Here is a 13,289-nt window from a genome sequence, read left to right on the forward strand (position 1 = left end):
AGTGTTTAACTTTGTATTTGGCTTAAATTTTTCTTAGTAAGATTCACCCTGACCCCCCCCCCCCCCCCAATTCCAGTTGGCTGGTGGTGCAGTGAGATCAGCGCCGGGCTCAAGAACAGAGGTTTCCCAGTTCGATCCAGTGACAGACCGCTCCCTTGCCGGGTTGATGTCAAGCTCGCAACTCGACGTCGTAAAAAAAAAAACACTGCCACCTCCAGTTTAAATTCCCAAGCGGAATATTATGGAGGATCAAATACCCAAACCCAGCACACCTGTCCCATTTAGCCTGACTCAATGCGGTGGTCCTTAGGACCCAGCGGAGCTTGGGACCAGCCGCCCTCAGTGTTTCTGTTCGATTGATGGGAAGTGATCGCAATTGAAAATAAAATGGAAATAATAAAGCGTATGAAAAGAGGTAAAACGCCATCGGTCATTGGAAAAGCGTTAGGAATTGGAATGATTCCAATGATTGGAACAATTTTAAAGGATAACGGATAAAGTGAGAATAATGGAGCATGTGAAAGGTCCAGCTCCAATGAAAGCTACGATTATTACTAAGCAACGCAGTGGTTTAATTATTGGAATACATATGTTTCTGAAGTGTTTTATATGCATAGAAAAGTAAAATATATACTATATACTACGACAAACCTTTGACTAACTGACGCTAAATACCGGATGTTCTTGTTCCAACTTATGTACAAATCCGACTTAAAGACGGACTTAGGAATGGAACTCGTACGTAACCCGGGGACTGCCTGTACACTATAATTTTTTATTTCATTTTAAACTTTTTAATTTTTTTCACTTTTTAACCTTTTATGTAAACACTTTCTAAGCCTATATCACACACAATTTATCAAAGAGGATAAGGATCATCCACACTGTTCTCAACTTCCTCACTGTGTTCCACTTCTTCAGGAAGTGTTGGCTTCTTCAGGAATATGTCATTAGGAATTTCTCCAAATCCGATATAGGTCCCTCTCGTACTTTTGTGAGCCTTGAAGTTTTCAGTGAAGCCGATCCTTTAACAGTTTCGAGAACTTTTTCTTTGTTTTTCAGGATCATCGTGATTGTCGAGTGCAACATGCCTAAATCCCGGGCAATAGCAATCACTGGTTTTCCACTTTCATGTTATTTAATAACCTTTTGTTTCACTTCCAAATCAATACTTTTCCTTTGCCTCTTGCTGCTGCTATCACTAGGAGTGGTTTTGCTGTGTTTGGAAGCCATGAAGGTAATATTTTCGAAAGAACATTAAACAGAGAGATAACGCTACTACACAAAAGAGACACACGATACGAGATTGGCTACGTCCGCTATGTCACGTTCTCCGATCGGGACTGCGGATGTATATGCGATCGGAATTAAATAAACATTCTAACTCAAATTTCACTATTCCAAATCAGTACCAAAATACAATTACAAACAAGAGAAAATCTGTAGATGCTGGAAATCCAAGCAACACACACAAAATGCTGGAGGAACTCAGCAGGGCAGGCAGCATCAACAGGGGGGAAAAAAAGAATACAGTCAACATTTCAGGCTGAGACCCTTCAGCAGGGACTGGAGAAAAAAAATGAAAAGCAGAGTTAAAAGGTGGGCGGAGAGGAGGGAGAAACACAAGTTGATAGGTGAAACCGGGAGGGGGTGGGGTGAAGTAAAGAGTTGGGCAATTGATTGGTGAAAGATATAGGACTGGAGAAAGGGAGGGGGGGGGAAGGGAAAATCGGAGAAGGGGGAATCTAATAGGAGAGGACAGAAGGCTATGGAAGAAAGAAAGGGGGAAGGGAGGAGCACCAGACCAGGCTGGTCCTTTTGCACCAGCAAAGGACAGGCAAGGAGATAAGGTGAGAGGGAAAGGGGATGGGAAATGGTGAAGGGGGGGGCATTATCTGAAGTTCGAGAAATTGATGTTCATGCCATCAGGTTGGTGGCTACCCAGACGGAATACAAGGTGTTGTTTTTCCAACCTGAGTGTGGCCTCATTGGGACAAGTAGAGGAGTCCATGGAAGGAAATAGGAAGTGGAATTAAAATGGTTAGCTACTGAGAGATCATGCTTCTTCTGATGGACAGAATATAGATGCTCTGGGAAGCGGTCTCTTCCGATCTACCAGGAGCACTGGACACAGTACTTGACTCAAACAGACTCACAGGTGAAGTGTCACCTCACCCGGAAGGACTGTTTGGGAGTCAAGTAGGGAGCCATGCCTGTAGAAATTGGGGGCAGGGGGAGGGAAAGATGTGCTTGGTGGTGGGATCCCATTGAAGATAGCAGAAGTTGTGGTTAATTATGTGCTGGACGCAGAGGCTGGTGGGGTGGTAGGTGAGGACGAGGAACTCTACCCCTGGTAGGGCAACAGGAGGATGGAGTGGGAGCAGACGTGCGTGAAATGGAAGAGATGTGGTTGGGGCAGTATTGATGGTGGAGGAAGGGAAACCCCTTTCTTTGAAGGATGACATCTCCTTCATTCTGGAATGAAAAGTGTCAACCTGAGAGCAGATGCGGCAGAGACAGAGGAATTGAGAAGGGGATGGTGTTTTTACAAGTAACAGGGTGGGAAGAGGTATAGTCCAGGTAGTTGTGAGAGTCTGTGCGTTTATAATAGTGGATAAGCTGTCTCCAGACACAAAGACAGAGAGATCAAAAAAAGGGGAGGGAGGTGTAGGAAATGGCCCCAAACAGTCCATCCAGGTAAGGTGACATTTCACCTGTGAATCTGTTCGGGTCATATACTGTGTCTGGTGCTCCTAGTGTGGCCCCTTATATATCAGTGAGACCAGACATAGACTGGGAGACCACTTTGCCGGGCGCCTACGCTCTGTCTGCCAGAAGAAGCTGGATCTCCCAGTAGCCACCCATTTTAATTCCACTTCCTATTTTCATATGTCTATCCATGACCTCCAATCCGATGGCATGGACATCTACTTCTTCAGTTCTTTGCAGGAATGGGACCCACTCTCAGGGCCTTGCGATTGGTCACTTTTTGATATCCCAAGGACATGTCCTGGAAGACTAGCATGCCTTCAGGGTGCCGCATATTCGTGGCTCTGGAGATAGGCTGATTCTAGGCCGGTGCCCCTGACTGAGGCGTCGCAGGAGAACACAGAACATCAGAAGCAGCAGGTTAGCTGCCTTGGGCTGTGTGTCCAGAGACCCGAGCCTTTCTGGGGCCACTCTCTGGGCTCTGGGCACAGAGCGTGGAAAAAGCAACATAGTAGGCATTTAACATCGTATACCAGCAAGATGTTTATTATGTCTCCCCTCTCACTGTGAAATGGGGACACCTCTTCTTCCCTTATTAGGGAGACAAAGCAAGGCTATGGTATGTCGAATTACCGGGTGAATGAGTAGTCTTTGGGGTACTGCAAGTCTGTGTCTTTATATCAATTCTAGAGGACAAGTAGAATTAGTGTAGCAGGCACAAAAGGCCTGTTTCTGTACTCAACACTTCTTGTTTCTGTGCAAAATACAGTGTGTGACCATACTGATACTCAGGAAATTTTGGTTTTCACAGTACAAATACTGGAACAGACCAGATGGGCCAAACAGCTTGTTTCTGTGCTGGACATTCTATGTTTCAATAAAAAATATTGTAAAATTCCCAATAATCCAGCCCAATCAACTTTGTTGGTGGCAGTTCAGTGGCCACTAAAGCTCACTTTTTTTGTGTTTATGATTTGACAATAAAATTCCTAGTGAAATTGCCAAGTGTAAAAGGAGCATTGGAACCAAGGTCTTGGTAAGTCTGTAAGGAGAATGGCATACAATTCCTGGCAAGTCAAATGCCCAACAATTTGGATTTCCAAATGGAAAGACAGCCGATTGTTGTACTGCAGTTTTACCGTATTTGCCATACTCTATTAGCAGCTACTTCTATTAAGACATGACTCCTAATTACACTTGCCCAGCCTTTCACTGTATCACTTCCTCTGCTCCATCCTTAGAACCCTTCCTTGCAGCCTGCTTCTGCTACTGGGGAAAAAAACAAAGCAGAAAAGCAGTCTTAATCCTCCTCTCCAATCAGATTCCTATTTCTTTAGCACTTCACCTTCTGCACCAATCACCTCCCAGCTTCTCACTTCACCCCCCTCCCCCACCCATCCTTACCTGGCTTTACCTGTTACCTAAGCTTTACTCCTTCCCTTCTCCCCACCTTATTCTTATTCCTCCCCCCTTCCCTTCCCAGTCACATTAAAGGTTTTGTCTCAAAACATCAACTGTATTCTTTTCCAGAGATGCTGCCTAACCTATTGAGTTCCTCCAACACTGTGTTACTCTGAATTTCCAGCATCCGCAGAATTTGTTTTTAAAACTTAATCCTAATCTCTGTATGTCCCTCTTTAAATACTGCTATTTATCTATTTCTGAATTAAGATTGCTTGCTATGCAACTCCATATATGATTTTTAAACAAGCATGGTAGTTAATAATCAAAACCACAAAATACAATTAATCTGGTTATATTTAACATCTGTTCATGTGCGAGCACTTAGAAGTACTTACAGAACCCAATGGCTTTGTACTAATCCTACTTAGTAGATTCTATGGGCAGGGCAAAGCAACTTGATCTGTGTGCAATAAAGTCCTTGAAAATAATTCTTAGTCTGATATCAAGCATACTATTTGGTGAGAGTTTTCTTGGAAAAGAGGGTTGCCATCCCTGTGAACAAAGACTGTTGTAGTGATTTAACCCATTTCATTCACAAACCTTAATGATTGTACCAGACAGACAATGGCAAGGAAATAGGAACATCAAGGGATTTTACTAAAAAAAAATGCACCGAGAAATTAAATCAGTTGAAGCACCACTTTTTAAAGCAGTCATTGACAAAGAATTAACCCACCCTGCCCCCAGTTGTTAATGCTACAGATATATACAGTGCCTTGTAAGAGTAAGCATCCCAAATGCCTTGTTCACATAAATGAGTATTACAAAAAGGGATTATGATCAATTTAACTGAGAAGTTTTATCTGTGAATCACAGGCTCCTCTTTTCATTATAGTGTCCGAAAAAGACGGAAAATAGTAAAGCATGAAAAACTAAACATTCAAAAACTGAAATGTCAGCAGTTTGAAAATAATAATCTCAACACGTGCCACAAAATGCTCCTTGCTCATAAAGACTTTACAGAGTTTTACTTAGAAGATGCAGTAAAGATGTGGTAGTTGGTCTTGTGGTCAGATGAGACTAAAATAGAACTTTAGTAGTCCTGACGAAGGGTCTCAGCCCGAAACATTGACTCAACACAAGGAAATCTGCAGATGCTGGAAATTCAAACAACAACACACACAAAATGCTGGTGGAACACAGCAGGCCAGGCAGCATCTATAGGGAGAAGCGCTGTCGACGTTTTGGGCCGAGACCCTTCATCAGGACTAACCGAAAGGAAAGATAGATAGATAGATAGATAGATAGATACTTTATTCATCCCCATGGGGAAATTCAACATTTTTTCCAATGTCCCATACACTTGTATGAGTAAGAGGTTTGAAAGTAGTGGGGGGGAGGGGGAAATGCAAAATGATAGGAGAAGACCGGAGGGGGTGGGATGAAGCTGGAAGAGCTGGAAAGGCGATTGGCGAAAGTGATACAGAGCTGAAGAAGGGAAAGGATCATGGGACAGGAGGCCTTGGGAGAACGAAAGGGGGGGGGGAACAGCAGAGGGAGATGGAGTACAGGCAAACAAACTAAATATGTCAGGGATAGGGTAAGAAGGGGAGGAGAGGCATTAACAGAAGTTAGGGAAGTCAATGTTCATGCCATCAGGTTGGAGGCTACCCAGCCGGTATATAAGGTGTTGTTCCTCCAACCTGAGTTTGGATTCATTTTGACAGTAGAGGAGGCCATGGATAGACATATCAGAATGGGAATGGGACGTGGAATTAAAATGTGTGGCCACTGGGAGATCCTGCTTTTTCTGGCAGACCGAGCATAGGTGTTCAGCGAAACGGTCTCCCAGTCTGTGTCGGGTCTCACCAATATATAAAAGGCCACACCGGGAGCACCGGACGCAGTATACCACACCAACCGACTCACAGGTGAAGTGTCACCTCACCTGGAAGGACTGTCTGGGGCCCTGAATGGTGGTGAGGGAGGAAGTGTAAGGGCAGGTGTAGCACTTATTCCGCTTACAAGGATAAGTGCCAGGAGGGAGATCGGTGGGAAGGGATGGGGGGGACGAGTGGACAAGGGAGTCGCGTAGGGAGCGATCCCTGCGAAAAGCAGAAAGGGGAGGGAAGAGGGAAAAATGTGCTTGGTAGTGGGATCCCGTTGGAGATGGAGGAAGTTACGGAGAATTATACGTTGGACCTGGAGGCTGGTGGGGTGGTAGGTAAGGACAAGGAGAACCCTATCCTTAGTGGGGTGGCAGGTGGATGGGGTGAGGGCCGATGTGCAGGAAATGGGAGAGATGCTCATTTCGTTGACTGCTCATTTCAACGGATGCTGCCCGACCTGCTGAGTTCATCCAGCTTTTGTACATGTTGATCATGCTATGGGAATGCTTTTCAGCAGCAGTGACTGGAAATCAGGCCAGGATTGATGAGAAGATGAATGCTGCTAAATACATAGAGATCCTGGATAAAAACCTGCTACCCTCTGCCAGAAAGCTTAAACTGGGGAGGTAGTTAGTATTTCAGCAGGACAGTGACTCAAAGCACACTGCCAAAACAATAATGGACTGGCTTCAAATGAAGAAAATTGATGTTCTTGAGTGGCCCGGTCTAAATCCTGACCTTAACCCAATCGAAAATCTCTATCAAGTCCTGAAGATTGTTGTCCACTGCCGCATCCCAACTAACCTGGCACTGCTCAAGCCATTTTGCAAGGAGGAATGGGCGAATGTTGCTCCATGAGGTGCTGCAAATCTAATAGAATCTTATCCAAAAAGACTACTAGCTGTGCAAAAGGTGGTTTAACCAAGTACTGAGCAAAGGGTGGTGAATACTTTTGAACTGCTGGCATTTCAGTTTTGAATTTTTAGTTTTTCATGCTTTACAATTTTCCCTGTTTTTGGGCTCTACCGTGGTGGGGGGTAAAGGAACTTCTGATTCACAAATAAAAATTCACAGATAAATTGATCAAATTCCCTGGATTTATGTTAACATTCATTTCAAGAGAACCAGCTTTTAGTATGCTGGCCTTTATAAATCAGAGCATTGAGTATAGGAGTTGGGATGTAATGTTAAAATTGTACAAGGCATTGGTGAGGCCAAATTTGGAGTATTGTGTACAGTTCTGGTCACTGAATTATAGGAAAGATGTCAACAAAATAGAGAGAGTACAGAGGAGATTTACAAGAATGTTACCTGGGTTTCAGCACCTAAGTTACAGAGAAAGGTTGAACAAGTTAGGTCTTTATTCTTTGGAGCGTAGAAGGTTGAGGGGGCCTTGATAGAGGTATTTAAAATTATGAGGGGGATAGATAGAGTTGACGCAGATAGGCTTTTTCCATCGAGAGTAGGGGAGATTCGAACAGGAGGACATGAGTTGAGAGTTAAGGGGAAAAAGGTTAGGGGTAACACGAGGGGGTACTTCTTTACTCAGAGAGTAGTAGCTGTGTGGAACGAGCTTCCAGTAGAAGTGGTAGAGGCAGGTTTGATTTTGTCATTTAAAAAAAAATGGATAGGTATATGGACAGGAAAGGAATGGAGGGTTATGGGCTAAGTGTAGATAGGTGGGACTAGGTGAGCGAAGCATTTGGCACGGACTAGAAGGGCCGAGATGGCCTGTTTCCGTGCTGTAATTGTTATATGGTTATATAAATAAAGGGTTAGGGGCTGAACATTTTTTCAAGGCACTGCATATGAAATGACATTGTTGGCTTAACATCTTTGATTCCCTTAGGCTTGAAACTGGTGTTCCAAAATGATCAGAAGGACACATCATATACATTCTGTGGCTATTTTATTAGGTACACCTGCTCATTTATGTACAGATCTATCAGCCAATTATGTGGCAGCAACTCAATGCATCAAAGCACACAGACTTGGTCAAGAGGTTCCGTTACAGTTCAGACCAAATATCAGAATGAGGAAGAAATGTGATCTAAGTGACTTTGACTGTCGACCGATTATTGGTGCAAACAAAAAAGGTAGTTTATCTCAGAACATTTCTATGTACAACATACTCTATGATTTACAAAGAATGGTGTGAAAAACAATCAACATACAGTGAGCGTCAGTTGTGTGTGTGAAAGTACCTTGTTAATGAAAGAGGTCAGAGAGAATGGGAAGATTGATTCAAACTGACAGGAAGGCAACTGTAACTCAAATAACCATGTCGGTAGTCTGAAGAGCATCTATGAACACAACACGTCAAATCTTGAAGTGAATGGGATACAGCAGAAGTCCACACTGAGGTCCATTCCTTTACCTAAGAGTGGCCATTGTATATCTTCTTGAATAAAATGAGGAGCATGATATACTCAAATCTGTGAAGAGCTGTTTAAGGGTATCAATTCTAATCTCAATGGTTTCATCATAAAATTGAATTCACACAGTAGTCAAAATATCTGAAGCTTTTTTTTGTGCATCTCGTACTAGGCTTAAACCCTGCTTCAATGATTGATAGATAGATAGATACTTTATTCATCCCCATGGGGAAATTCAACTTTTTTTTCCAATGTCCCATACACTTGTTGTAGCAAAACTAATTACATACAATACTTAACTCAGTAAAAAATATGATATGCATCTAAATCACTATCTCAAAAAACATTAATAATAGCTTTTAAAAAGTTCTTAAGTCCTGGCGGTTGAATTGTAAAGCCTAATGGCATTGGGGAGTATTGACCTCTTCATCCTGTCTGAGGAGCATTGCATCGATAGTAACCTGTCGCTGAAACTGCTTCTCTGTCTTTGGATGGTGCTATGTAGAGGATGTTCAGAGTTTTCCATAATTGACCGTAGCCTACTCAGCGCCCTTCGCTCAGCTACCGATGTTAAACTCTCCAGTACTTTGCCCACGACAGAGCCCGCCTTCCTTACCAGCTTATTAAGACGTGAGGCGTCCCTCTTCTTAATGCTTCCTCCCCAACAAGCCACCACAAAGGAGATCACAATTGGCCCACATTCATGCTGTGAGATCACAAGGCTGCAAATTTCACACTGAAGCTACATGAAAAGACACACATTTAGCGTTACCCAGTGTATTTTTCCTCACTTTTTCACTGCAGCTGATCTGCGGAGAAGAGTTGTTCTCGGGCTGACAAATGTCTCTGCATAGAAATGAGCAAACATGGGGCAGCTACTATGAAACTGCCATTCTTAACAGGAAATACACAGCTCAGGACTAAACATTTTCCTCACAGTAGGAACAAGAGCAATGCAACTAACTCCAGATTTCTGCGGCATTCAATGGACTCAGGGCCTCATGCTGTGGTGTTGCCTGTTTATAACCTGCAGGAGAGAGGCATTGGAGCCAGTGTGCTCCACCCAGTTCGGGGGTGGGGGGGGAAGCATAGTGCAACATCTGGGCTGACCCCGCCACCACTCCCACCCCCTGCGTTCGCTTGGCAGAAGACAAATTCTATTGTGGTCATCTGCAGATAAGCGGCGTTGAATGGCTTGAGTTTGGATTTGCTTATTGCGTGCCTATTTCTTACCATTGGATAAGTGTACTGTGTGTTTTGTGCTGTGTGTGACTGTGTTTTGCACCTTGGCCCCAGAGTAACATTGTCTTGCTCGGCTGTATTCATGTATGGTTGAATGACAATTAAACTTAAATTGAACTAAATTTGATTTTCATAAGGGGTCCCTAACATTTCAAAGCAACATCTTATATACCGTACAAACAAGCTGGATGAACTCAGCAGGAACGGATGCTGCCCAACCTGCTGAGTTCATCCAGCTTGTTTGTATGCCTTGATTTGACCACAGCATCTGCAGTGTACTTTGTGTTTATCTTATATATTGTATCTTGAGTTTTGGCATAGGGCAGGGCAGGGGGAGGAGATCTTCCACCTGAAAATGTTAAGTCTCTTTCCAAAGATGAGGATTTCCATCATCATTTCCTTATAATTTAAATTTCCCCACTTGTGCAGCTTCCTTCTCTTATTTTCATTTGAGTAAATGTAATGCAAATTCCATGCAACAGTCATGTTTTTCAGGTTTTTTTAAAAGTGCAGATAGAAACAAAAAGTAGGATTGCATTGGTATGTGGATTAGTATTCAAATAATAAATTGAATAAATGTAACCAAGAACAAATCTACACAATGTATTTTCCAAAACATATATGAAACAACATCACATTGCAGGAATATGTACTTCCTGTTCCACTTTGAAATATTTAATGTAAAACAAATTTAAATAAAACTTTAAAGTAATGCATTTTGAAATATTTTCCAAATATTAAAAAAGTTCTTACTTTAATCAAAACATAAATGGAGTTTTGTTACAGGTAACAATTATCCAATGAGTGCCTTGCAAAGCTCAAATTTCTGCTTCACTTCTACCGTGAAGACCCCATGGAAAAAAAATCCTACCTTGTCTAAAGCCCATTCATCAGCAAATATGCACTACATCCAAACTTGGCTTCAACCCCTCCACAATAAGCAGGCCTAATCCAACTCTATTCTTCCAACTTGTTGACTGAGGGAAGGGCAGGTCTGACAGCTCAAGCATATGAAAGTTTCAGGTCTGCTAGAGGAGGGTGCAAAAAGGGAGGAGTCACTGCATTGTTGATCAGGGTGAGCATTACTTCATACTCAGGGAGGATGTCTGGAAGGGCTCAGCTAAAGTTATATGGGTAGAACTTAAGATATAAGAAAGTAGCAATCACTTGAATGATATTATATTATAGGCTCTCCAATAGTGAATTAGAAGAATAGACATGGAAGCAACTCACGGCAAGATATAAAACACAGTATTGGGGAATTTTAACTTTCCCAATGCTGACTGATTTTATCTTAATGCAATGTGTTTAGATAATCAGAATCAGATTTATTATCACGTGTTGTGAAATTTGTTAATGACAGCAGCAGTTCTATATTATGTATAGAAAAAAATAATGATAAGTAAATCAATTTCCAGTGTGCATATATTGAATAGATTAAAATTGTGCAAAAAACCAGAAATAACATATATATTAAAAAAGTGAAGTAGTGTTCACCTGTTCAATGTCCATTTAGGAATCAGAGGCAGTGGGGAAGAAGATTCAGGTTTCTGTACCTCCTACCTGATGGCAACAGTGAGAAAAGGGCATGCCTGAGGTGCAAGAGGTCCTTAATAATGGATGCTATCTTTCTTAGGCATCCTTGAAGATGTCCTGGGTACTTTGTAGGCTAGTACCCAAGATGGAGCCGATTAAATTTACAACACTCTGCAGCTTCTATCGGTCCTGTGTAGTAGCCGCCGCCTCCCAGATCCCCCCCACACACCAGACAATGATGCAGTCTGTCAGAATGCTCTCCATGGTACATCTACAGAAAATTGAGTGTTTTTGCTGACATACCAAATCTCTTCAAACTCCTGATGAAGTACAGTCACTGTCTTGCCTTCTTTATAACCTGGTCCAACATATCGATGCAGTTAAGTCCTCAGAGATCTTGACACCCACGAACTTGAAACTGCTCACTCTCTCCACTTCTGATGCCTCTGAAAATTGGTGTGTGTTCCTTTGTCTTACCCTTCCTGAAGTCCACAATCAGCTCTTTTGTCTGACATTGAGTGCAAGGCTATTGCTCTAACACCACTACATTAGTGGCATATCTTGCTCCTGTACGCTCTCTCGTCACCATCAGAGATTCTACCAACAATCATTGCATCATCAGCATGGTATTTGAGCTATCCCTAGCCACAGTCATGGGTACGGACAGAGTAGAGTAGTTGGCCAAGCACACACCCAAGGTGCACCAGTGTTGATCATCAGTGAAGAGCAGATATTATCACCAATCCACATATATTGTGGTCTTCCGGTTAGGAAGTCAAAGATCCAGTTGCAGAGAGAGGTACAGAGGCCCAAGTTCTATAACTTCTCAATCAGGATTGTGGGAATGATGGTGTTAAATGCTGAGCTACAGTCAATGAACAGCATCCTGACTCAGGTGTTCATATTGTCCAGGTGGTCTAAAGCCACGTGAAGAGCCACTGAGATTGCATCTGCCGCTGACCTATGGTGGCAATAGGCAAATTGCAATGGGTCCAGGTCCTTGCTAAGTCAAGAATTCAGTCTAGTCATGACCAGCCTCTCAAAGCATTTCATCACTGTACATGTGAGTGCTACTGGGCAATAGTCGTTAAGGCAGCTCACATTATTCTTCTTAGGCACTGGTATAATTGTTGCCTTTTTGAAGCAAGAGGGAACTTCTGCCCATAGCAGTAAGAGGTTCAAAATGTCCTTGAATACTCCAACCAGTTGGTTGGCACAAGTTTTCAGAGCTTTACCAGTTACTCCATTGGTATCTTCTGCCCTGCGAGGGTTCACCCTCTTTAAAGGCAGCCTAGCATCGGTCTCTGAGACAGAGATCACAGGGTCACCAACTGCAGCAGGGATCTTCACAGCTTTAGTTATATTTGCCCTTTCAAAGCCGGCATAGAAGGCATTGAGTTCATCGGGTAGTGAAACATCACTGCCATTCATGCTATTGGGTTTCACTTTGTAGAAAGTAATATCTTACAAACCCTGCCAGAGTTGTCAGACATCCAGTGTCACTAATGAAGGGTCTGGGCCTGAAACATTGATTGTTTACTCTTTTCCATAGATACTGCCTGGCCTGGTGAGTTCCTTCAGCATTTTGTGTGTATTACTTTGATTTAGAGCATTTGCAGATTTTCTCTTGTAAGTAGTCCTATTAGAGAAGGAACTGCACTCTATTTCACTTCAGGGAGGAAGATGGGCAAGTCGTAGAGGTTTCTGTTGAGGAACCTTTTGGAAAAAGTGACTCTAGTTCAGTAAAGTTCAAGGTAGTCAACGGAAAAAGACAAGGTTAGTTGTAGAATTAAGGTCTTCAACTGGGGGGGGGTGGGTTAGGGCCAATTTCAAACTGCACAAAGCAGGACCTGGACAAAGTAGATTGTCAGCAGCTATCAGAAGGATACTGACAGCTGAAAAAATGGGCGGTGTTTACAGGCTGGATAGTAAAAGCTCAGAGGCAGCTGTAAGGCTAAGCAGCAAAGATAATAAGAGTAGGGATCTTGGTTAACCAAGGCCATGGAACATTTCATCCGAAATAAGTAGTAAACACTAACAGAATAGATGTTTGCTCTCCAGCGATTCTTTGATGTTTAGGAGATGTACAGTTGTAAGATAAAGTTTGTGAACCCTTTTCAATTACCTGGTTTTC

General features: G+C 42.8%; 1 protein-coding gene across 2 annotated transcripts in view; it reads right to left on the reverse strand.

Moving 5' to 3' along the window:
* LOC140714176 (secretory carrier-associated membrane protein 5) overlaps window positions 1-13,289 on the reverse strand; it is a 366,120-nt gene that overhangs the window by 45,323 nt on the left and 307,508 nt on the right. The gene's annotated exons all lie outside the window — the stretch shown is intronic.

This window comes from Hemitrygon akajei, chromosome 21 (genome assembly GCF_048418815.1).
Source record: "Hemitrygon akajei chromosome 21, sHemAka1.3, whole genome shotgun sequence".
NCBI classification, from domain to species: domain Eukaryota; kingdom Metazoa; phylum Chordata; class Chondrichthyes; order Myliobatiformes; family Dasyatidae; genus Hemitrygon; species Hemitrygon akajei.